The following is a 26,410-nucleotide window of genomic DNA, read 5'->3' as shown; positions in this document are numbered from 1 at the left end:
TTTGTTTTTAAATGTGTATTTGATTCGATTTGTATTTAGTATTTGATTTGCATTTAGTATTTGATGTGTATTTTGTATTTGATTTGTATTTGATAGCATTTGATTTGTTTTATTTATTGCATTTGTTGTTCATGTTGTTTATTATTGTAATGTAATGCTTATTATTGCATTTATACCTTTAGTTGTAAGTTTGGCTTCCTGTCCAGGGATTGTACTGCCCGGGACGTGCAGTCCTTGGGAAGGGGGTAGTGTTACGAATTTGGTATTTAAAAAGCTAATGTTAGTTCAATTATAAATTAAATGGTTTTATTTCTCGCGCAGTGCAGCGCGTGACGAATATTAAAAGAAAGCTAAGCCGGAAAATTGAAAATACAAGAGCGCGTGCATTAAATAAATAAATATCTCTTTTTGATTTCGAGAAAGTACTAGAAAATTTTAGCGCGTGATTTTAATATCTTATAAAAGGAGGAAAACATCAGTTCGTAGTAGTTGCGTAGTTTGTTGTTGTTTAGAAAACTGCTCTTGTTGATTGTATCGAATTCGCGGATTAGCTTTCTTTAGCTGTTTTGAATTACGCTCATTGGACATTTGAGTAGTTAAAAGATAACTACTGTGAGATATTGTAATACTGCATGATAATTTGAGAAAATGTAAGCATTTTTGTTGTAATAATAATAAATTTTTGTTCATTTTTCATCGGATTTGTGCATTCATTTCGTAACGAAACCGTACGCACGCAACAATATGAAGTTTAATTAACGCAGCTAATAATAACTACATTACAAACGTATTAAATGTGTAATACGGTGCTTCTGTTTTTTTTTTCACCTTAGTCTTTCAAACTTTCAATGATAACTGGTACTACTCGATTTTACGGTAGCCCTTATCAAATTTGGCAAGATTGTCGCCAAGTTTAAAAAATGTGCATATAGTTTGTGGCTGTCAAATCCCCGTGATTGCTTTTAACATGACATCTCAAATTGCTTTTAACATGGCGATTGCTTTCAACATGGCATAGTCTTATAGATAAATGGCTGTAACCAATCTTTTCAAGCTTGTCTGTTTTATAGTCATCTCAATAAAGCAATTTGAATAAACGGTCGATCCTTCTGCTACCTAGTGGTTTACAATTGTTAACATTGTTACGAATTTTGTACATAGAGAGATGATTTTAGTGCAATTATATGTGAAATTCTCGTATTTTTCTGCATAACGAAACATGAAAATTTACAGAGATCATGCTGTACCAAAAAAGCAAGAATACCGGGGCAACTATATTTAACATTGAGTAAATGGCTATCTCGCTAATTTGGCGAAATATCGCCCAGCTGCAAACGGCTTTGGCGACTCATTTCGGTCGCAAATCTGGCGAGAAAGCCCCAAAAGTCACCAAGCTTGGCGACCATTTGGCTCCGGTCGTTGTGTAACTCTAATGGATATTATAGTTTAATAACTTTAATCAATGTTCTAAGCAACTGTAACCGTATTCGGCCCTCATATATGCCTTTCGGTAATTTCGAGAAGCACAAAGTACTAGAAATATCTCGACGGTATTAAAAAGTATAAGACCGGAAAGTGTATCAGTTCCTCAATTGTAATCGTTAGTTGTTAGCTCACAAGAGCATTTGGAAAGCTTCGCTTTTCAGATGAGCTTTTGGATTCTGTTTTGCTTAACGTTCCTAGTAGCTAGAAGTGTAACTACTGATTGTGCTCTGTGACACTGTGAAGAGCTGTTTCTTCGGATAAAAATAAATTTTGCCCATTACAAACCCTTACGCACGCAAGAATATGTGCTTGCCTCCAGATTCAGAACCTGAACAAGAAGGAGATTGGGAATATTCAATTCTGGCAAAGCACACGATGGCTATCTGCCTAAAGGAAGCGATGCCATCGTTGAGGACTTTTTAAGGGAAACTGGCTCGTATACACGTTACACATGAGGAAAACCACGAAAACGGCCATGCAGCCAGCCCGTTCGCGGCATTCGAACCTCGAACCGAAATACCAGTGTTCAGCGTCTTTACCGCTCGGCCGCTGGTGGGCTCCTGAACAAGAAGGCACTGACCACTTTCTAAGATTTTGATTAAAACAACTTTACTTTGTAGGTTGGATGCTTACTAGTAATGTGAAGCGAAACTGTATCCATGACAAAGCGTACGAAGAGTGTGTATGTATTGTGAATACGGCAAAGCACACTAGGGCTATCCGCCTAAGGGAAGGGATGCCTCCGTGGAGGATTTTCTAAGGAAAACTGGCTCGTATACACGTTACAGATGGGGAAAACCACGAAAACGCCCATGCAGCCAGCCCGTTCGCGGGATTCGAACCTCGGACCAAACTACCAGTGTTCAGCGAATTTACCGCTCTGCCGCTGGTGGGCGCGTACGAAGGGAGAAAAGACCCTTATATTCGACTCAAGGAAGAATTTATAGACTGATAACCTGGTGCTTACAAGTTTAGCCAAAGCTTGGCTGCAATTCAAATTAGATATATAAAATTAAAACTAAATTAAATAATCAGCCGAAGCTGCACAGAGATAATTAACAAGAACTGGCTACCACCGACGTACGACCGGCAACTAATATATGCACGGTTGCAGAACACGATGTGTCTGTAGTAATTCGACACCTGCTTGAATAGTATCTTTTCACCCTACTTCGAACAACGCGCGAAATTGAAATATCGTTCCGACAGGGAATGGAAATAAAGGTAAATTACTCAACAAAAACTGATTAACTTCAAATTAACCAAATCCTCACAACTTCACGACATAACCCTCCGAATATCCACTGGTGTCTGCTGTGGAAGAACCCTGTTTTACAGTCGTCGATGAAGTGCTGTAGAAACTCTGAAACGATCAGAAAAACTGAACTCTCTGAAACTCTGAACGAAATGTCGTCTCACGAACAAACGCTCGTCAATCTAGATTATTCTTCCAGGGCCACTTATTCGTCCGTTCGGTCGTCGATGCACATTTACCGAACAAAACTCTCATTAAAATTGTTCCATTCAATCCTGGTATTTTAACACATGTTGAGCTGTTTATCGCACCACTTAAGCGACATCAGTTCCCTCTGCCGAGCAGAAGATGAAACGCAACGCTGTTAGGATCGGTATTCTGGAACGATTAAACGGATTTGTCGGATCGAATTTTTTTTTTTTTTTTTTTTTTTTTTTTTTTTTTTTTTTTTAATTTACAACTTTTTCACCTCCACGAACTTTCCTTTACGTATAGTTTCATTTCGTGGCCATTTACGCATATTGGATTGCAAGGTAATGTAACTCTATCAATGAAAATGGTAAGTAACTCCTCGGTAAATTAAAAACTGTAAAACATTGTTTTACAATGTTTAAATTCAAAAAATCTGATGTGTACAACACATTGCTTTCTTGAACGGAATATCTCTACATATAATAAAATGTAAAGTTTGTTTGCGTGTGTCTTTGTTTCGTGCTGCGTATAAGCTAATAGACTCAGGGCTAAAAAATTTGGTACATAGATGCATCTACACAAGAGCCAGCGCACCTCCAAGCCAGGTTTTCGAAATTCGAATGACTTTTTATTTTACGTTTTTTATCAAAATCGCATCAGACTTAATGGGCATACCGCCAACAATGGCAAGCAGGCAGCGTTGCCGTTGTTGCTGATATCAACACTGTTGCCACTCGGGAAAATGAAGGCGAAAACTAGCGTTTTAAGAGTTTTTAATTAATATCTCTGAATTTTAGCTACCTTTACCAGGACCCAGAAAAGAATTGTAAAATGTTTGGAAACTGAGTTATTAGCGAACAAACACACACAGACTTTCTCGCTATGCTTTGTATACTGGACTGCCGACTGTTTTCTCTTGAAAATCTCTACATATAATAAACGAAAGAGTCTGTGTGTGTGTCTTTCGTTCGCGTTGCGCGTAAGCTAATAGAGCCACGGCTAAGAAATTTGGTACATAGGTGCATCTAGACAAGAACCAGTGCACCTCGAAGAGAATTTTTCGAAATTCGAATTCGAAGTTTTTTAATTTTATGTTTTGTGACGAAATCTCGTCATTTTGAGACATAATGGGCTACAGGAAAGCGAGATTTTACTCTACACACTCCATTTTCACATCGTCATGAAACGTAGGCACTTAGATATTTTACGAACTTAAAATAAATTTCGTGTTTCAATAAATAGATTCAATGCGAATTTATTTAACAAAGTGAGCTTAACACCTCTTCAACGGGATTTTTTCTAAAAAAGTTTATTTTTAAAAATGTACAGTTTATTTTTCTTTGATTTTTGGACACGTTAAACTTTCATCCTTGCGACTGTTTTTACAAAAAAGAATTCTGGGAAAATGATAAAATTTTGTATTTTTAAAAAATGTTTTAAATGAAGCTTCCTAGTACACTTCTCACATCTTTAAAAATGTGACTTTGACAACCATTTTCTTTTCTTATTGTTGTTGATAGATTTTTGATGAAATCGCATCATTTTGAATCGCATCATTTCTTTTAGAAATATGGGTTTGGCAACAATTTTTCATCGTATTTCTTATGTCACTGTTTTTAAGAGATTGGCATATTTCACTGTCATTTTATATATATATATATATAATATATTTTTATTGATTTTTTTGATAAATTTGTTCTGCAGAGTAATATTCTGTGCAGTTTTTAAATTTAATGTTCGGTGTTCCCTTCAGGCAATTTTTCGGTACATTTAAAAGCCAGACGAAGGCTGGCCGAGTAGCGGCTAGTATGAGATAAAGTATTAAAACTGCTAGTATGAGATAAAATATTATAACAGATTGAGAGTAATGCATCTAACATCAGAGAGAACGGTCCTGCTGTAATAACGATGCAAAAAAAAACGATTCATAGTCATACATTTGTAAATCTGATGCGATATGGAACTCACATAAAAAATTTCGATAGAAAAGTAAGCTACATCTCTCTCATTATATCACCAACAATGGCAAGCAGTTTTGAATGATTTTCGTCTTTCTTATCCAACGGTTATAAAAGCTCAAGTTTCATCCAATACTTCCCGTGTATTCATTCAATTTTAGTGGATTAAATGTGGCAAAATATTTATCATCATTAACCAGAAATCAATAACGCGAACAAACAAACAGATATTCTTTCAGAGAGATTATGTATGTATTATTCAGAGAGATTTTGTAAAAACTGTAAAACTTAACAAATTTTTGATTAACAAACTCTACGACTTGAAAGCGAGCAGTAGCGCATTGTAAGGCACGAAATACAGTGCACTCCCGATTATTTGCGAAATGGGTGGCGCGACCGCCGCGGATAAAAAAATCGCGAATAATCCGAAAAAAGCTAAAAACGGGTATAGCAAAAGAGGAAACTGTTATTCCAACTCTGAAAAATGTATATGTACAATAAAACGTACGATAAACAGCAGGAAATGTTTAACTAACGCTTAATATTTTAGTATATCACTCAAAACTAACCTAAAATGCATTTTGTTAATGTGTGTGTGTGTGTGTATTTAATTATGGCAAAGCACACTAGGGCTATCTGCCTAAGGGGAGGGATGCCTTCGTGGAGGACTTTCTAAGGGAAACTGGCTCGTATACACGTTACACATGGGGAAAACCACGAAAACACCCATGCAGCCAGCCCGTTCGCGGGATTCGAACCTCGGACCGAACTACCAGTGTTCAGCGACTTTACCGCTCGGCCGCTGGTGGGCCCGCATTTTGTTAATGAAAACACAGAAGTGCTTTGTACTTACGAGAGGCGTCAAGGATACACAGAAAAATTAAAACATATTTACTGTTTTAAGACTGTAATGTACTATGTAATTACAAAATCATAACTGTAAAATCAGTAAGATTAAGTAAGACGTATCAGTAAGATTAAGACGAGAGAGGGGGGTTGAGCGGGCACTGCAAGGGTGAGTAAGAAATACCTTACTCATCAGAGGGGAAGGTTCCGAGAAGGCCTGGGATATTTTTGCTATAAATAAGCACGATGTTTAGCAAATTTAACGTTTCGCTCAGTTTTGTGAACATTTTTATTTTCTTTCTGAACTTCTGCTTTACGCTTGTAAAAAAAAAAAAAAAAAAAAAACTTTGTGCGGCAGGCGAGGACAATCCTGAGTCTACTGTAAGTGAAATTCACTTGGGGCAATATCTGGGGATAAGCAAGATGTGGCAAAAGATCTCAATTAAATTCACTCATTTTTTGCAGCGTTGTTGGATCAGTATGCGTTCATCATCCAACTGACATTTTCCAACTTCAAATTTTTTAAACCATTTCTGGACAGTCCTTACACTAATAGTGTGTTCACTATTAATTTTTATCGCTGCAAACCTGGCAGATTCACCACACGAAAATAAAAAATGTAGCACAGCACGTTTGTACTGATTATCTATATTCATCTTCTACGGGTACTAAAATGCGTTCGATATTTACGAAAGTTGGTGATGAACTGAATAATATGTTAGTCAAACGATGAGAAGTTTCAAAAGGTTCAAAATTGTATTGTTTTAGTAAATGCGTCATAGTGAATTCCACACATACTCTTAATGCGCACGAACTTGTGCACTGACCCGATAAATACATCAGTAAAAATCTTACTAGAATCAGTGCAATGGCAATTTTAACCCTTAGCGCTCCGCACGTTTTTGTACTACTGCCTACCAGCAACTCCTGCACATTTTCGCAAGATATAACACATGGAGGTAGGAAGTAAGATGGAGGTTTAACAGGTTTCTCCCGTACCCTGCTCTGAAGCACTGGCGATCCTTAAGTGGTGACCAAAACATTGGATCATTTACCATTAAGTTCAATGGGTTGACTCGATCGGATGTAAATATTTTGCAATTACGTCGTAAATGTACATATAAATGTATATATTTTCTTTTTCTACAACACTTCAGAGTCCTAAGTATATGAAAACAGCATATTTTTAAAGAACATTTCATTCTGAACGGAATTAAATGCTATACTTTTCGCAGAACAGTTTTCTCAGAATGGTTTAATTTGAATGAAATATTTTCACAAGTTTTCGTTAATTGCATTAGAAAAAAAAATAAGGTAATTCGATTTTATTCGGTTAAGGTACAAAACTTAAGATAAAAGTTTATTGTATTATTAATATTAAAATTATGCATTATTTCTTTTCTATTTACAGAGCTTCTTCCTAAAATACTTTCTTAAACATGACATGATTTTTTGGCTTCTGAGGCACCTTTTAAATCGAAAAATATAAGTAAATTTATAATTAATACTCTATTCGGTTCATTTTAAATTAGAGAATTATCAGAAATTAGCGAAATACTTTAAATAGTACTTAACTTTCTCTGAACATTTCTGAAATGGAATAAAATAAGGATTTTTTTAAGTATTATTTAAAACTTGTAACTGTGTTATTATAAAATGTAAGGGGAATAATTCCTTTAATTATACTTACCAGATATTTTTTACCATTAATTTCAACAATACATATTCCAAAACTCTTTATTACTTTCTTAAGTGCGCATCTCAAAGCATTTGCTTTACAATGCCTTTTAACAGATTGCTTTCCAGTACGAACAATTCTTGCTTAAATAGTTTTATAACGTATTTGTCAATAGGATTTCAATTTATGTTTACAATTCAATATTAAGGTTATTATATATTTAGATAACATTTATAATCATTATAAATTAGATACATTTAATAATTAGATTTCTTCACAGTTGTTTATAAATGAATAAATTCTTCATTTCAAATACATTTATAAATAATTTAATGAATATTTATGTATTTTGTTAAAGGCAGATACATGCTTTTTGCAAGCACATGCATAAATACCCATACATATTTCATATTTTTCATTTCCGGCATGTGCAAATCTTTAATTTCTGTGAATTCACTACATTTTATTTTTAATTAACCGAAATAAGTAAAACGTGTAAGCTCAAAGGGATTATTTTTCAGATATATAAAATTAAAATGATGAGTTTAAAATGAGCAGCAGTAAAGCATCTCCTCTAAAAAATTTTAAAGGGTACATGTTACAATAATATATGAATGTGAAAAAAGTTATTTTATTTAAAACATTTTGGCGTTTGGAACATAAAATAAAAGTAGCGAATACTCTACGCAGGGTATCGAAAGGGTATCGAAAGACGTACACAATTTTAAAGGTACCGTAAGGTATTTTCCCTTCTTTAAGCATAACATTTTTGTTAAAATTTATATTTTTGTAGTTCAACAGCTTAGAATTTTATAAAACAAATTTTTATAATAAAAATCGCTGTTGTTAGTTATAGGAAAATAACCAAGACGAGATTTTTGCGTAAATGTCACTGAACTATACAAATTGCTATTATCCATCACACTATGAATGTTTCTTTCATGCGAAAGTGTCCCTTTTTCGATTTGTATGGAACTTTCGTGTGTCGAAATACTATCAGAACACTGTCAAGCGAGCTTCTGAATGTAAACAAAGAACTCCCCATCTGGTGACCGAAGCTTCGAAGCAGTGCTTCACTTCTAGTGCCGGTTGGCCACTCCTTCCTTTCTCAACTCCCTGATAGAACCAATAAACCTGCATATTCGCCAGGGGTATCGTACCCATATTCATAATAACTCCAATAAAAGACCAAAACTCATCCTCTTCCACCGCACGCCACGTTTTCCAAATAGAATTACTACATATTCTTTAGAACATTTTCTGCGTCATTGTTGGTTTCTTTTATAATTTCATTTACCAGTTCGTTTGTGAAAAATAATTTGAAATATTGCGGCGGCTGTACAATATTTGTAGGAATTTGTGGTCCAATGACCTTTGGCTATACACTAAAATGTATTCCTATCCGAAACATCTAATTCTTCCGTGACATCGCGCCATTCATCTAATTCTTCGGGCGATTCTTCGCTTTCACTTTCAATAACTACCATTAGTAGTCTCTTTGGCAGTATAATTTCGGAACCACTCCTTGAAGTGTCAGGATTATAATCAACATTGTCTTCCACAATATCTTCTAACAATGAAAAATCAAACACATCTTCACTATCACTCAACTCTATATTCTCATCCCAATAATTATTTTTCTCCATGTTGCTAACCCTAAAATGGGTCAAATAATGTTTCAATCGTAACAGTAGCGAGACTGAGCACGTTTTAACTACAGATAACAATTGCCAACGCCGACGATTCCGTAACATCTTAAGCCTAAGGAGTTACGGAACAAATGACGGAAGGCTCCGTAGCGGAGCCAACGGAGCGCTAAAGGTTGACTTGATACACCAAATAACGTAAAAATGAAATTTCTTGTCAAAATATCGCAGTTTTTAGACAATTTGAAATTTTCTCATATTATATGCAGCCCAATCATCGTATATGCATCGCATGTTGCTTAAATTCGGTTGCTAGGGAAATTTTTGTTACAGACACTGGAGAAATACGAATTTGAAATGTCTAGAAGCTAAAAATTCCCGATATTTTGAATTTAAATTTCACTTTTAAGTTACTTGATTTCTCATTAAAATGGCAAATTATTCAAACTTTGAAATAGTTAAAATTTGGCACATGACAATTATTAAGACAGCATTATTTTATGTATAATCAGTACAATCGAAACGCCGAAATCGGTATAAAAGAATTTCCTCGGAATAACATTGGCAGATATGTTTCCACGTTTGTGTAAAATCTGACGGTCTTGGTGTTATATTTTCAAGATTTCCTTGCTTTTACGTGCGCGCGCCCGCATCCGCTGTTTCAGAAAAGAGCCACAATCAAGGAACCATAGAGCCACATTTGGCTCGCGAGCTGCTGTTCGCGGACCCCTGGCCAAGGAATTTTTCTCTGGTAACTGTTTATCTCACTGCGAAAATGATGTTTTAAAACCCTCGACTACAATTACTATCACTTTCCTCTTCCGTTTTTCGGCCCACCAGTAGTCGAGCGGTAAAGTCGCTGAACACTGGTAGTTAGGTCCGAGGTTCGAATCCCGCGAACGAGCTGGCTGCATGGGTGTTTTCGTGGTTTTCCCCATGTGTAACGTGTATACGAGCCAGTTTCCATTAGAAAGTCCTCCACGAAGGTATCCTCCCCCTTAGGCAGATAGCCCTAGTGTGCTTTGCCGTAATTGAATACACCACACCACACCACCTCTTCCGTTTCCCTACCAGAATGCAAATCTGGTAAAGAGTATTTAAGCCGAGGTTCTTCGGAAGTTACAGCGAGTTTCTGCTTCTCGGTGACAACAATACCAAGTTTAGAGACCTGTGATAAGATTAAAGTCTTCGACTTGGCATTATAGTTTCCGCCATTTAAATTGCTGCGCTTACGTTACAGCCGAAAACATCGCGAACGAAAACGTCGTGGTACAAATCATCCGAGGAGAATGATCTATAGGTGACTTCGCAGTTCGTGTTTACTTCGCTGTGATGAGTCGGTTCTTGTATTGTTAAGTTCTATAGTTACAAGTTAAGGCTGACTTGTTAAGTTCGATAGTTAGGAGGGAAAGATAGATTCAGCGTAACTTTTGCAGCTAGTTTGCGTGGATTTAGCTCTTTCCGAAAGACTGAGACAATCATTACTTGGACGAATTAATTTTAAAATTTAAGGGTAGCTCGTTCTCCGAACGCTTTCAGGAAAAGGAAATTTTTTAAATTTTCAGACTGACGCTAAAAAAATATGTGACGAAATGCAGTAGAAATTTCAACTACCAGTGATTTAAATCAGGGTTTCTTAAACTGTGGGTCACGGGACCTGCTCCAGGGGGGGTCGCCAAAAATTTTATCAGATTTGATATTTCTTTAACTAATTATAATAATATTACAATTACCAAATACTTTTACACAATGTATCTGAAAATGGATAAAGACAATAGAGACAAAGCAAAAAACGAAAATGTTTCGACACATTCTTTTTATAATGCGACGGAGGACGTGGGCACCACCCCTTTACCATATGGTTAATTGGTGTAGCGCCACGTCCACCAGTGTCTATATACAGTTAGTCACAAAAGTCTGCGTACAGAATAAATTTTAAATTAAAAAAACACTTAAAGCATAGAAAAATGTATTTTAATCATTGTATTTTTTTCTTCTATTAGCTAAAACTGTAAGCTTAAATAAAGAGTAAATAATATCAGAGTAATAATTTTTACATTTTTTCAAAAATATATTTTGTCGAAAAAACTCAGAAATTCCCTCCAATAAGTCTGCGTACACTTTCAAAAAAAATAAGTTTTTTACATTACTTCAATACTTTGTAGGATATCCTTTATTCTTCAAAACAGCTTGCTGGGCATTGACTGAACTAGTTTTTCAGTGTCATCCGACGTAAATTTCGCCCATTCTTCCTGCAATTAACTAATTAGCTTATTTCGCGACGTAATATTGTGTTTTCGAATTCGTTTCTCCAATTTTGCCCACAAATGTTCGATTGGATTGAGGTCTGGTGACTGTGGAGGAGTACGCAACTGTCTTGGAGTGTGATAGAGGAGATATTCCTTCACAATTTTAGCTGTATGTTTCGGGTCGTTGTCTTGTTGGAAAATAAAGGTATTAGAAAGGTTTAAATTTCGGGCACTGTCTTGTAGATTTTTCTTCAGAATATCCGGATAAACATACTTATCCATGACTTTATCAATAATGTGAAAATTTTCAACTCCTTTCGACGACATACACCCCCGTACCATCACACCGCCAACTCCATGTTTGACAGTTGGATTTAAATTTCTCAGATTCAGTTCTGTTCCTGGTTTTCTCCATACAATAGGGTGGCCATTAACTTTAAATATTGTAAATTTACTTTCATCTGACCAAATTACATTGTTCCAGAAATCCTGCGAAGAGTTTAAATATGTTTTGGCAAAAGCAATTCTTTTCTTTCTATTTGTCTCGGAAATGTATGGCTTAGACCTAGGTTTGCGTCCATGATAATCGGACTTTCGCAGCACTTTTCGTACAGTTTCACAGTTCGTACAGTTTCAGAAATTTCCTTGTTGCTAGTTAAAAAAATGTCTTTTGCAATGCTTGCAGCAGAAAGTTTAGAATTTTGTTTAATTCGTAAAAGAATTTTTCTTTCTTCTCTCTGCGTTAGCTTCTTCGGTCTCCCACATCTCGGTTTTACAGCAAGACTACCAGTGTCAAGATAGTTTTGAATAACTCTTTGCACACTAGAAAGTGGTTTTACCAATATAACAAAGAGTTTTACCTTCATCTCTCAATTTGATAATTAGTTGTCTCGAAACTAAAGGAATTTCTTTATTGGTTGTCAGTTTCGTCAAAGAAAATAGAAATAGCAACTTCCAATCAACGTGAAATTTGCTTCGGAAATCAATGACCGTAAAAGTGTAACCTTCTTTGCATTCTCAAATTTGAAGTTTAAAAGTTAGATAAGAAATCCCCCGCCACCTTCGCGTTGCACGCAAACTTTATTGGCTTTAATTTCTGGCCACTTATCTTAAAAATTAGTGTGCATAAATTTCATAACTAAAAATATTACAGTTAAATAATTTCAAAGTCCCTTATTGAAACTAAATATTTAAAAAATAAAACTTTAAGAAACTACCCTTTTCGCACCTTAAAATTTGGATTTGATATTACTTTTCTTGATGTACGCAGACTTTATTGACTAACTGTAAATAACAAGGACTCGGACGCTAGGTGCATTAGATTTCACTTATTGCGCCTGACTGGCGTAAGATAAAATATTCTACTGTACAAGGTTATATACATGCGGGGGTAAGATATGGAAACAGTAAGATGATAATGCATAAAACAATTATATGTGGAGATATGCTGAAATATAGCATACCAACTCAGATATCATAGATACATTAAACATATGTTACATGAAAATCAATAACTAACATACTATTATACCTACATTAATCAAACATTACCTAAATATCAAGGACTAAGCGTTCATTTCCCTTGCTTTGCACGTGACTCTGTTTGCACGCGTCTGTTACTTATTTAAAATTTTCACATTTTTCTATGGGCCCACCAGCGGTCGAGCGGTAAAATCGCTGAACACTGGTAGTTCGGTCCGAGGTTCGAATCCCGCGAACGGGCTGGCTGCATGGGCGTTTTCGTGTTTTCCCCATGTGTAACGTGTATACGAGCCAATTTTCCTTAGAAAGTAATCCACGAAGGCATCCCTGTCCTTAGGCAGATAGCCCTAGTGTGCTTTGCCGTATTCACAATGCACCACATTGTTCTATGTCTTAAAATTAGAGATTAAAGTTAATGACCTAAACCTGCAATAGTATATTACAGTACAAGTGAAAAAATTGACAGTTTCACTCACGCGTGTGTCGGCTTTGCGCGATACTTATGGGATCCCACAAAATTTTTGTAAATATTACAGGGTCCTGGGGGGTCGCGGAAAAATCTCAGTGATAAAAAGGGGTCGAAACTGAAAAAAGTTTAAGAAACCTTGATTTAAATTATGCTACAATGAGGACTGAAATGCTATAAAATAGAAGATATGACTTTGAGAAGAATATTGTAAGGAAATACGAGCCATTTTCCTTAAAATAGTTAGCCTATTTATTTTTGTAATCTGTATTTAGCCTATTTACATTCTATGTGTAATACAAACCATTTTCCTTTTGAAAATGTGTCGTATTAAACATAGAGAAAACCACGAAAAATGAAAATGCTGCCAGTCCGTTCGCCTGAATTCGAAGCCGGGCTGGACCCTACTACCAGTATTTAGTTACACTGGTAAGGGCAAAAAAGATTTATTGAAATGTCTGCCGCAATATCCAGACATATAACAATATTTCTCCGATTTAGCTTATCACTGTTATTGATTAGTAAATTGAATAAGCCCTTGTCTTAATAATTTATTTTTTTTATTTTTTAATAATGCACTTCGTAAGTTAAAAAGCATTTAATTAACTAAGTATTCAACTAAAAACGATTAAGAGCATTTGGGAATTTGTTGTAATTAATAAAAGATGTTTATAATTCCACATGTGTGGCGTAAGTAGTGTAGAATCGCTTTTTAAATTTTTTATAATCACTAGTAATTAATGTATTTTAAATTTCACATATATTAGATTAAAAAATTAAAGAAAAAGAAATTCCTAATTAAAACTTTTTTAGTCACATACTCTTTTGAATCCTAATTTATTTTGGTACTTTTCCGCTTCGCCGGCGCAAATCTCGCCAAACAGACTTTGTCGGCGACAACATACAGTATACACATTAAAAAATTGAGTTCTAAGAATTTTTTATTTTGAACGCATAAATATATTAATATGATTTAAAATTTTGTAAAAAGCCAATAAATTTGCAAAAGACATCAATTTTGAATTTACTATGCATTCATGGTCCAACAACCTGATTCGCCGGTTCGTATCAGAAGACCCAAAGTAATCTCATCTCACGTAAACTACTCTACAAAAATTCTCTACATTAATTTCAAGTTAAATCTTAATTTGGAATACAAGTTTAAATGCAAGAATCATTTCAATTCGTGCGAATAGCTTACTCAGAAATTACGTAAAACCACAGTGATTTACAGTACATTCACGATTATCCGCGGAATTGGGTGGCGCGGCCGCCGCGGATAACAAAAACGCGGATAATCCGAAAAAAGCTAAAAACGGGTATAGCACAAGCGAGAACAGTCATTCCAACTTTGAAAAATCGATTTTTGTACAATAAAACGTGAAATAAAAAGCAGGAAATGTTTAACTAACGCTTAATATTTTAGTATATCATTCAAAACTAACTTAAAATGCATTTTGTTAATGAAAACAGAAAAGTGCTTTGTACTTACGAGAGGCGTCAAGGATACACAGAAAAATTAATACATATGTACTGTTTTAATACTGTAATGTATTATGTAATTACAAAAGCATAACATTAAAACTGCACCTTTTTGAAGAAATCAGTCATTTGTGATTGCTTCTTGCTTTGAAAGCATTTTCTCTTGATCCGAGATTGCATTTTTCATAGCATAAGTTTTTCGGCCAACTCCGCGTCGTCTTGTTCTTCCAAATAGCTCAGCAGTCCGTCGACTTGTTGCAAAGCCGCTTCGTGAGTCTTCGGCATCTGCACAGTGGGCTCTTCTTCGCCTTCACTTCGCTCTCCTTCATTCTCGGTCTCTCCCCTTGCTTTCTTTACAATTTCGTCATCTGTCAAGCGTTCGAAGCCAGGTTAATTGACGTCACACTCCAACTACTCGTTAATGTTTTCAGCATCGACGTTCTCACTACCCGGAACTGTTTTCACCATATCGGCAAGAGTTGGCGTGGGCGTGTCTACATCTTCATTCTCTTCCTCACAACTCAAAGGGTTGTTGTTGGCTTCAACATTAGGCATGAGTTTTCTCCATGATTTTATTAGGGTTGACGGGTTCACTGAGTCCCATGCAGATGCAATATCGTAGATGCTGTCCAAGATTGTGTAGTGTTTCCAAAACTCTTTCAGATCATAACCTTCTTCAATTTTGGTCATTAGCAGCTTGGTTAGGTATGTTCTCTTCATTGTTGCAATGACTCCTTGGTCCATGGGTTGGATTAGCGCAGTAACGTTTGAGGGGAGAAACTTTGCAAACATTTATCCATCAGGAAGACTTTAGCACGCTTGTTGCTGGGTGAGAAAGTGCGTTGTCGATCAATAGCATAGCTTTTTCAATATAAGATGTTTACGCACTTGAAGAACAAAGATTTTTTCGAACCATTCTTGAAAAATGTTTCGGTTCATCCATCCTTTTTTTTTTTTTTTTTTTTTTTTTTTTTTTTTGGTTAAAGTAATCAACGGGCAAATTTTCTATCGTTGTGCCTTTGAGAGATCTCGGTTTTTTTTTACTTTCCAATGACACCAAGTCTAAGTTTATGGCCACCGGTAGCGTTACTGCAAGACATGATAGTGATCCTTTCGTTGCTGCTTTTTGACCCGCCGCTTTACTTTCATTTTCAAATTCTAAAGTGCGAGTGGGAAGACATTTCCACAAAAGTACCGATTCTTCGGCATTGTAAATTTGTTTAAAAGATAGCTCTTCTTTTAAAACAAATTCATGGTGTAAATTCGTCGCCTGCTTGTTTGTCACCACTAAGTTTCTTCCCATGAAGTCCAATTTCTCGAATTCCATGTCACAGCTTAAAACGAATCAACCAGCCAGAAGATGCATCAAAATTTCCTTTCAGGCCTAACAACTCAAAAAAGGTTTTTGCCTTCGTCGCAATGATAGGACCATTTACAGGAGTACCCTTTTTTCGAACTTGAGCTAACCACTCTGTCAATGCCGTGTCTAACTCATCAAAGGTGTTTTCATAGTTTTTCGCGTTTTCATTCCGGAAGCACTGTCCGACATTGATGCAAAGTTCACCAGTTTGTCTTTTTGCTTTAGAATGTCACGCACTGTTGTTTCCTCGATTCCGTAATCCAATTCCATCTGCTGCCTTGTAGCGCCGTTTGCTACTTTGGAAATTCTAGTTTTTGCGCAATCGTCAACACAACCTTCTTTCGTTTTCCTGACATTTTAAATCAATAACGAAAAAACAAAACCTAAAAGCACAAACACTGAACACAATAAAAGATAAGAAATTAACTCCCACCGGTTCGCAAACACCATCAGGCTTAAACTAACAATGGCGATTGGGAGGTAGTGGACGTGTCAGTAAGATTAAGACGAGAGAAGGGGGTGGAGCGGGCACTGTAAGGGTGAGTAAGAAATCACTTACTCATCAGAGGGGAAGGTTCCGAGAAGGCATGGGATATTTTTGCTATAAATAAGCACGATGTTAGCAAATTTAACGTTTCGCTCAGTTTCGTGAACATTTTTATTTTCTTTGCTTTACGCTTGTTTAGGAAAAAAAACTTTGTGCGGCAGGCGCGGATAATCGGGAGTCTACTGTACTTCGCTAGTGCATTCTCATTAGAATGGATGAAGTTAACCCTTAATTTTGCCTTTCCTATATTTTCGCTTTCGGGTGAGCGGTGTGATTGCACCCTAATTGACTTAATTACCTCAAATGGTCTTAGGGTATAAAATTGAACTATCTGATAAACATTCTATGTAATTGTATGTCAGTATTGAAAGAAACAATCCATCTGATAAGAAATGACTTATTTTGAAAATGAAGCGTAAAAGGTTACCAGCGAAGATATTCCGTTTGCCGTCAGTTGTACCATTATTGGCGACTTTATCGTTTGCGCAGGCAAACCAAAAAATTACCTTTATTTTTATAATAGAAATTATTTCTCCTGTTACTATTAAAGTTGAGTACTTCGCAACTACTTTAGTAGCAGTCACCAGATTTTCCGAATGTGTCAGTTGTTTTTGATGTTTTCATGTCCCAACGACTCTTATAAATAAATCGTGATATTTTTTGCCTTAAACTCAATTTTAAAATATGAATTTAAGTAAAATATGAATTTGTCAATAGAAGAAACTAAAGTAAAATTCCTGCAGGAATGGTTTTATTTTGCCGCAAAACGACTAAAGAGACAGGAGTTTGGTAGCGATGTCAGCCAAACTATGGGAAAGCCGGTGCCGCAATGTCAAGCTTGGACACAGTTTCTTATGTTTTCAAAGAGAAACAGATCTTTAGGTCTATCGCCTAAGCGAAAACTGATCATGGGAAAAGAACAGCACAAAAACATGTGTTTTAACTTTTCATGTATCGTATAATTTATTTAATAATTTAATTTTTTTCGTATAATTTATCCTTATTTAATAATTTAATTTTGTATTTCAAATTGCTAAAGTGTGTTTTCCTTTGATGTGTTGATAATGTTTACCGACAAATATTTACGGTTTGGGAATCGCTTTTTTTTTAAGTTGCGACAACCGCCAGTTTGCACTCGATAAGTAACTATCACCTTTTCATCTGAAATGGTCGTCAATTTGCGCCAGAGTGGTTGTTATGTTAATAGGTAAATACTTGAAATTATTGTTCTTGTTATTATTGCGTTCTTCTAGTAGACGTTTCAAGTTCTAAAGTTCGTCTGTTTATATCTTTGTTCTTTAATAATGAAAGCTCAGAACTAAATCAGAAATTTGGAGATTAATATATAAAAGAAAAAATTTACTTTTACATTCGTGTACAAACAAAACTTTGAAAGATATTTACAGAAGATTCACTATGAAAGAATGATAGAAAAGAGCAAGGACAGTGATATTCGCGCCCTATTTGCATGAAGTTAAATAGATTCGCCGCGACAGCGAGCCTTCATTAAATAAGCTGTCACAGATCGGAATATCAATACAAGGTCATCCAATCTGATTTATAACCTTAATTCAAGACTTTGAGCTTAACATTTTACTCTTAAAATTAATTTTTATTATTTGCTAAATTAATTTTGATTAAATTCTAACTGAAAACAGATCGCTACGTATTTAGGGAGAAGATTACAAAAAGATTTGGAGACGAATACGAGTGTTTTATTATCCTTGATAAGCAAAATTTGTATTTTAAACTGCTAAAATGTATTTTTTTTCGTATGTTGACAATGTCTACCGACTTACGATAAATATCGATAGTTTGGGAATCTTTCTAAAAAAAATTACCGAAAACCAGCAGCTCGCATCCGTTAAGGTACTTTAAGGTTTCATTAGTAAAAACAATCCCCAAATTGAGCCGAGGTGGCGTTAATACGTAAGTACGGAACATATTTTCATTTCGCAAAACAGATGGAACTAACGTATTATCTCGTCGACCGTCAAAGTTGACTGCCCTTGAATCACGAAAGTTGCTCCAATGATGACTAAGGAATTTTAAAAGAAATGGCGCCTCTTTCTTTAATAAACTCTTACAATATCCGACCCGCTCCGTGAAACTGGCTTTCGTCAGTTTCTACTACTATTGACACTCTGATTTTGCAGAAGCTCCGTTTAAAACGCGATGAGTGCAAATTTCTCGCAGGCAATTCCTGCAGTCTAAGTTTTTTATCCACCGTATTCAGCAGACAATATCATGTCCACTAATACACAATTTTATTGGTGGCAAGGTACTATAACTTTCAAAATAATCACCTACCGGTAATAACTACCGGTTACTCATCTGTAGAAAGCAGGTCCCAAATTTTACTCATTTTTTAAATGCAAAAAATAATTATATAATAATAATAAAAGTTAATTTATATCCTTGTTCATAAAAACCTAACGGGGCATATAGAGAATTAACTGGAGTTACAAGAGACAAAAGCGACATGTTTATATCATGCATATCCATAATTGGCGCTAAATCGCACTGCATGGCGACTAATGTATTGTCGACAGGATAATGCGTAAGTACGAAACAAATTAATTCTGTCTTGGTAACATCTTTGGTGAGTGACTGTTAATTTAAAAACGGTATTCTAGTAAAAAAATGCATTTTAAGAAACATTCAGAGTAACGCCCATTCGGCGAGAAATTGCTAAATATCATCGAAATTTTCCTAACAAGGTATATCTTGATTTGTCCTCCAAGCCATTATACAACTGCAATGCGCATTCGTACAACACTCGATATGTTTCAAGCTAGTTAAAAGCATAAAATTCAAAAATAACCCAGAAATTGAAAATTATACAAAGCACACTAGAAATATATATAAAATTAAGTCTCATATTGCACAATAATTGAATAAAACATAAGTGAGCAGAGTCGTACAAAATCAATAAATATCATTGTGAGTATAACTCAAACATATAAACACCAACTTTTGTATAAATTTGCTACTACATATATACATTTACAAATTTTTATCTCTTCACTGGTGATATAATATAAAACCTTCCTTTTTGTCAAAAGAAAAAATCTGATGTGTACACCACATGACTTCCTTGTACGGAATACTAAATTATACGCATTTTTTCTTGCATTTCGTTTAAACTTATTGGATTGAATTAAATATACTTCACCGATACCGCATAAACCACAATAGAATACATGCATTCTTTAAAATTCACTGTAGTATGTGTTTACCATAGAGACATTCTGGCGCTAGATTCACTTAACAGTATTATACTTCGTTCATATTATAACTCATAAAGCACAAAATTTATATCATTTAAAGAATAGAATTATCTAATCGTTGCCACATGTTCTATTCAAATACTATAATAAAGCTAGAATGATGTATAAAAGAAATTCAGCAAACAAAACAAGAAAGAAACAGTTCTTCACACACGATTGAGTATTTCTCATTCAATTAATTAGTTCTCACTTCACGAGAAGGCAAAAATACATAAAAACTCAAAATATCTATATTAAAAATTACGAAGTAAATCTTAAACACTTATTTCCTCGAAAAAATTCCAGAAAGGATTAAGCATGATTTAATTGGCAATAATAAATGAAGGCGTTATCTTTGTTGTTGCAAGGCTAAGTTTCTCTAGATTGGCAACAAATCCACTAGTTTGCTGTTTCAAATGTAAACAATCAATGGCCGCCATGAAAATAAAGGCTTAGCGGCACTTATACAACTTTAAAATTGTTGATAATTCTAAAAATATTGCATACAGATTTATTAAAGGCATAAAAACCTTAACCGAAAGATAAAAACAACATAATTCAACCATTTTTAGTTCTACTCCTTTTTGAGTTATGCGAGATACGTACGTACGTTCGTACAGACGCCACGAAAAATTATCTTCAGAATTAATTTTAAAGCAGTTTTATAATTTTTTTGGTGGAAACGAGTCTTTTATTCCGCTCTTACGTACAGATATCACGCAAAAACATCATTAAATTGCATTCGATAGCGGTCAAAATGGATATTTTCGTTGAAATACGCTGCTGAAATTTTTCGCGATTACAATACTTCCTTTTTACTTCGTACATGGAAGTAAAAATAGAATCTTAAGTTTTCGCCTAATTTATGTAATTACATGATGCCCTTAAGCAAAAAGAGATCGTTCTGTATACGGGAAGAATAATATATTAATAGATCTCAGTCAGAGAATTGCTCAGCTTCTGATCTACACACATTAAACATTATATAGATATTGTGTTATATTATAAATTACTGTTATTACAATTTCGTTTTTCATGAAGCTTTACGTATCATTAAGTTGCTTTCATCTGGTTAGGTTTCACACCGACGTTTATATTTGACTCGCCCACCAGCGGTCGAGTGGTAAAATCACTAAACACTGGTAGTTCGGTCCGAGGTTCTAATTCAGCGAACTTGCCGGCTGCATGGGCGTTTTCGTGGTTTTCCCCATGTGTAACGCGTATACGAGCCAGTTTCCCTTAGAAAGTCCTCCACGAAGGCATCCCTCCCTTCAAGCAGATAGCCCTAGTATGCATTGCCGTAATCTCAATAATGTAATTATGTCTGACTTTAAGTGGCACTCCGTTAGCAGAAAAGTACCGTCAAATATTTTAAAATTTATACACTGAAGTGATAAAATATAAGGTGAATCTTCGGATTATGGTAACTTGGCAATTTTTTGGCGAAAATTTGGTGACCAACCCTGCTACAGCAACCTGCTAGTTTCTTTTTTTGGACGCCATTTTGTTTTCACAAAGATAAGGCTTTTTTTTTTATCAACATTTTTTCCAACAATCTGCTAGCCGAATTACGCTTATGCTAGAACTTTTATGGAACAAAAGTGCTTATTCATGACGAAGATTAGATGCGAAATTGGGAGAAAGTGCAGAATCGCCCACTGCTTCGCGCCTTTTTAAGAAGTGCACATACGCTGTATCCATGTACACGTCGACCTATTTTCACTTAAAAAAAATCCCAGAATTGCACAAAAATGGCATTGCGCACACGCTTGACTTTATCCATGTACACATCGATTTATCTTCACTTCAAAAGTAAAAAAAAAATTGACAAAAATCCAATTCTTCTTACTCTTGTAAAAAGCGCCAAAGAAATAAGTGGACGATTCTGCACTTCAGCAGCGAAATTGTTTCTCTAAGTGCTTATTAGCTCAAATCACGATCGGAATTTTCCGGAAAACGTCACATGACATGTCTCATGATCTCTCATTTCTCTGAGACAAAATAATCTGTGATTCGAACTGTGTACTAAAGTCCTACCTAGTAACCTTTATCGCCTTACCAAAATGTCGCCAAACTACCTGTTTGCATATTCCAAAGATTAGCCAAATATAATAGTCAAAATAAGAAACCATTATTGACAACCAACAGTAAATCTGACCTTAACTAACAGTTTTGTTGTGTAAAAAGCTTTTTTGCCTATTTTTAACTAGTGAACGAGTATTGTTTATTCCTTGTTGTGCGCATTATAAGCAATATTATAAGTGTTTCAATCTACATACGGCGATCTGTTATACGAAGTTTATGAATTCCTCGAAAATATATTCGATGACGTTTACAGAAGACGCCGCTTAATGCGATTGCGGTTATTCGGATATTGTTATCGAATTGCCGCTCGTTTGTATTAGAATTAATCTTTTAAATTGAAGAAATGTCACCAAATAAAGTCTAAATTGCAAAAGTTTTAAAGTAAGGATTAAATGATTTCAGTTAACCATTTAAAATTAGCCTTTCCTCCAAAAACAATCTTAGTTTGATGTAGATTTTAAATAACGCTACCAATTTTGAAGGCTACCAGCCACAAGTTCCCTCTTTTTCAGAAGCAAAAACATTCTGCAGAATTTTTTTTAAATCCCGAAAGGAAAAAGTATCCTCGAAAACATCTACGCGAAACTAAATGCCTTGCCTTTTTTTGCTTACTTTTAAAAGTTACACTTTCATGAATTTGCACTTCATGGAATGTTACACTTTCCGAAGCTTATTGAATCGTTCGTAAATGAACTTTTGAATAAAAGACATTGTCAACACTTAATGAAGAATCTACTGCATTTTCCTAATTAAAATGCTGAGATGCAACATCACAGAGTTACAACAACAACAAAACGCAGACTATTACATTATATTTAAAATAATTCAACAGCGAAATTTGAAAATATTTATCAATTATCGCGAATAGTATATTTCAAGAGTTTCGTAAAAAAATATATTAATATAGTTTGCTTCTTGATCTTTCACCTATATTCAGTACAGAATTCAACATTGTAAAGCGAAGTAGTATCTACGTTAATTTCCAAATTCCGTAATTTCCATAGAAGTATCTACGCAATTTCCAACAATAGTTTGGTTTAGGTAACGCGAAGTGCAGATGCATTTAACTAAAGTTAATTTTTCGCCGTTTGTTAATGTTCGTATGCAAGTGCATAAACTTTGGGAAATGAAAGCTGCATTATTCGTATACGTAATCATTTCTGGTTATTTTCCCATTAGCTCAAATTTGGTAAATAATACAAAACGTGCAAAATGCAGCCGAAATTTGGATTCCTTAATTCGATAATGCACTTCTGAATCCATTTTAAGATTGAATTTAATATGAATTAATAAATATAATTCTGGTAAAATCTTTACCTCCGTTTAATTTTTACGGCGCATATTTGAGATTTCGTCTGAAATTTTGCAGTAAATTTACAATATTTCGTAATTTGAAGATACAAGAGACATAATCAAGAGAGAATTTTAAAACTTATTATAACTATTAGATTATTATTATTAATTTATTCTTTTAAGAAATTGACTTCAAATATAATCAACTCCTATTAATAAACAATGGGAAAAATTGGTGAACCGATGCTTATCTAGACATATAATGTTAATTAAAAAGAATCGTAGTTATAGTATATAATGAAATTAAAAGCACGTATCGGATTCGTACAAATAGTTATAGTAAATAATGCATTTACCTGGGATACATCCAACGTTAGAGAAATTGGCTTGCATCTTCTTTACAAATGGGAAAACCAACATGCAGACAGCACCTATAGTGGAAACCAAAGTCGAATTACCTTTAACCGCTCGGCTGTCCAAAAGAGCAAATAACAACGAATACTTTTATCGCCAAGCTTCTGAATTCCTCAGACCTCATTCCTGGGGAAAACATTTTTGTGGGGATTTTAGCCCAAAATGGCAAGTAGTCTTTTGCGTTGTTCAACTTTTCGTTGCCATTCGGAAAATGTAATCCTTTAATATTAATCTGCTTGTTGTTAGCGAGCAAGCTAAGTTATTTAAAAGTAATAGATGCAGTTTTTAAGAACAGTATTTTTTTTTTTTTTTTTTTTTTTTTTTTTTTACTTACGAGTCCGATTAAATAAAAATGCATTTATGATATATCTAATTTAAAAATTCAATATTTTTATAGAACTACAGAGGCTGTTCACACATTTTTTAGACGAAGTATATTGTATTCACAAAACTAAATTACATAAAATTCTTGTATTTTAAATGTTCTATTTGACATCCCTTATTCTGAACTATCTTTCGGCACCACAATTTCCAGGATAATAATGCCTTTTGAAGAGGCAGAAGAGATATTCTATCCCATTCCTCCCGAACAGCTTTCCAGATTCCTGTTAGGGTTTTGGGACAACGTTTGGATTCCGAAAGCACAAAAATCCATAAGTGACTCATCGGGAGATTTAGAAGGGATATCAGTGAAGGCCTTGGTACCAGTTTTTTGTTCCATTTCTTTTAGGAAATTTACAGTGGATTTTAATGTGTGACTGCTAGCTTTGTCCTGATGGAGTCTCACAGATAGATGACACTGTGGGTAAAGCGATAGAATTTCATTCAGAACAATTGGCGATAAAATATGTTCCTGATAGTATTTGGAGTTAATCTTGATATTTTTTTGCACTCTCTTTATTTTTAACTTGCCATTATAAGAAAAACCAGCAACAATCATGAATCCCTTAGAAAAACTTTCTTTCGATTTTTTGAACCATGTGCTTAAATTTTTTTCTCCTCTTTTACGATAATAAATGGCTCTTTTTTTGTTACAATCATTTAAATACACCCATGCTTCATCTATTGTGACAATTGTTTTTCATTTTCTTTGGATAAGCGTTTCTCATATAGAATTCTGCAGCGTGTCCTGCGTTGAGCGATATGGTTTGGAAGAAGACGATGCAAATCGCGTTTCTTCGCTTTCTTAAGATTTAAATCAACGTTTATCATTTTCTTTACAGTGGAAAACGAGCATTTTAATGATTTTGACACTGTCCATTGAGTAGGAGGATTTTCTTTTAACATTAAACAACGTACCTTTGCAATAGTCGAAGATGTCCGTTTTTTCCTTGGATACTGGTTTGGAATTTTTGAGGTTCCTATTTGACGTTTTTTTCCTTTCTTGTTGATGATATTACCTATCGACGCTTTAGATATCACAAAACCATGACTCTCACATCGTTTTTGGATAACGGAGTATGCATATTTCTCTTCGGAAAGAGCGTCAATGTAGCCTTCGAACCACTGCTTTGCTAAATTCGCCATTTTGAATAAAAACAAAACTTTCAAGCCACAGACGATAATTTTGACTTTTAAAAATATAGTACAATTGCAATTACTTCTTTTGCAGCAAACGACCTTTTATTACCGCTTACCAAAATCGTCTAAAAAATGTGCGAACAGCCTCTGTACATTACATTTTTCCGTTTTTTAAATATACAGATTTCCAGATTGGAATTCTAAATACATGCTTTCCGAATATTCTATCAAATGTTTCGCTATTCTACCTGGATTTATCCATTCACAACGTACTCATAAATCATATTAAACTTTAAAAGAACCCTTTGGAGCGATCATTAAAATCTGAACGTTTTTCGTTTGAGGGGGCACTGTTTGAATATTAATTGTTTTACTGCCATTTGTCTTAACGAACTCTAATTATGTGCTATTCACGCTATCCCGGCAATGCATTATCGACTTAAATGTACTAAAGACTGAATGACGTAGTATCTGTTATGATTGACCAGAAATTTAAAGAGTCCAAGTGATATTAAATAAATTATGTTTCCCTTCAAATTATGTTAAACATTTGTAAAAAGATGAATTTTTTGAGTAACTTTGTACATGATTTAAATTGTTTTAACATTGTATAAAATTTTTATTTTAAGTATCGCAATTTTGTTCTTCATTTGCATTGCATTTAATTTCTTTATTTTATCGGAAACAATTGCTGACTAAATTAACTCGTTTTCTAACAAATTCTTCGGTCTCCACAGTTTTATTCATCAGTGTGGCATGTCGACGGCAAAAGCAGAAAATTGTGATGAATATTAGTTAAAAATTAAATCCCTAATCTTGCTGAAGCAAAAGAACAGAATGGTAAAGTAAACTACTGGGATTTCGGAATGAATATTAAGTAATGTATCTAAAAAAAACTTATTTCCCAGAAGGAAAAAATAGTTTACTAATTTTCTCTTGTTAATTATTAGACAATAAGAAGTGTTCAACCGCTAAATCAAAACTAAAGTGACTTACCTAAAATAACGTAATTAGATTTCGGGGGAAGCAAAAGGATTCAAATACCAATTCTCCTATAGAAATCCTTTGCTTTTGAATCTTCTGCTACAAAAATCTTTTTCAGTTAAGCTGTAAAAATATATCTTATCTCTCTTTTTTCCGGATAAGAGCAAGATTGAATTTTGAAGAGAATGAATTGAATTC

At 34.6% G+C, this 26,410-nt stretch overlaps 1 long non-coding RNA gene across 1 annotated transcript in view; it reads right to left on the bottom strand.

Annotated features, from left to right (window-relative positions):
- The window catches only part of LOC146993067 (uncharacterized), a 57,386-nt gene extending 32,393 nt beyond the window's left edge, over positions 1-24,993 (bottom strand). Inside the window, exon 1 of the long non-coding RNA XR_015038506.1 lies at positions 23,650-24,993. This is a non-coding gene — a long non-coding RNA (uncharacterized LOC146993067). The remainder of the gene's footprint in view (positions 1-23,649) is intronic.
- Between the last annotated feature and the right edge of the window lie 1,417 nt (positions 24,994-26,410).

Source organism: Stegodyphus dumicola, chromosome X1 (assembly GCF_044657685.1).
Source record: "Stegodyphus dumicola isolate Sdum_Otavi_A_Nest chromosome X1, ASM4465768v1".
Classification (NCBI taxonomy): Eukaryota; Metazoa; Arthropoda; class Arachnida; order Araneae; family Eresidae; genus Stegodyphus; species Stegodyphus dumicola.
Note: the sequence above shows the minus strand (reverse complement) of the source record. Positions and strands in the feature narration are given on the sequence as shown.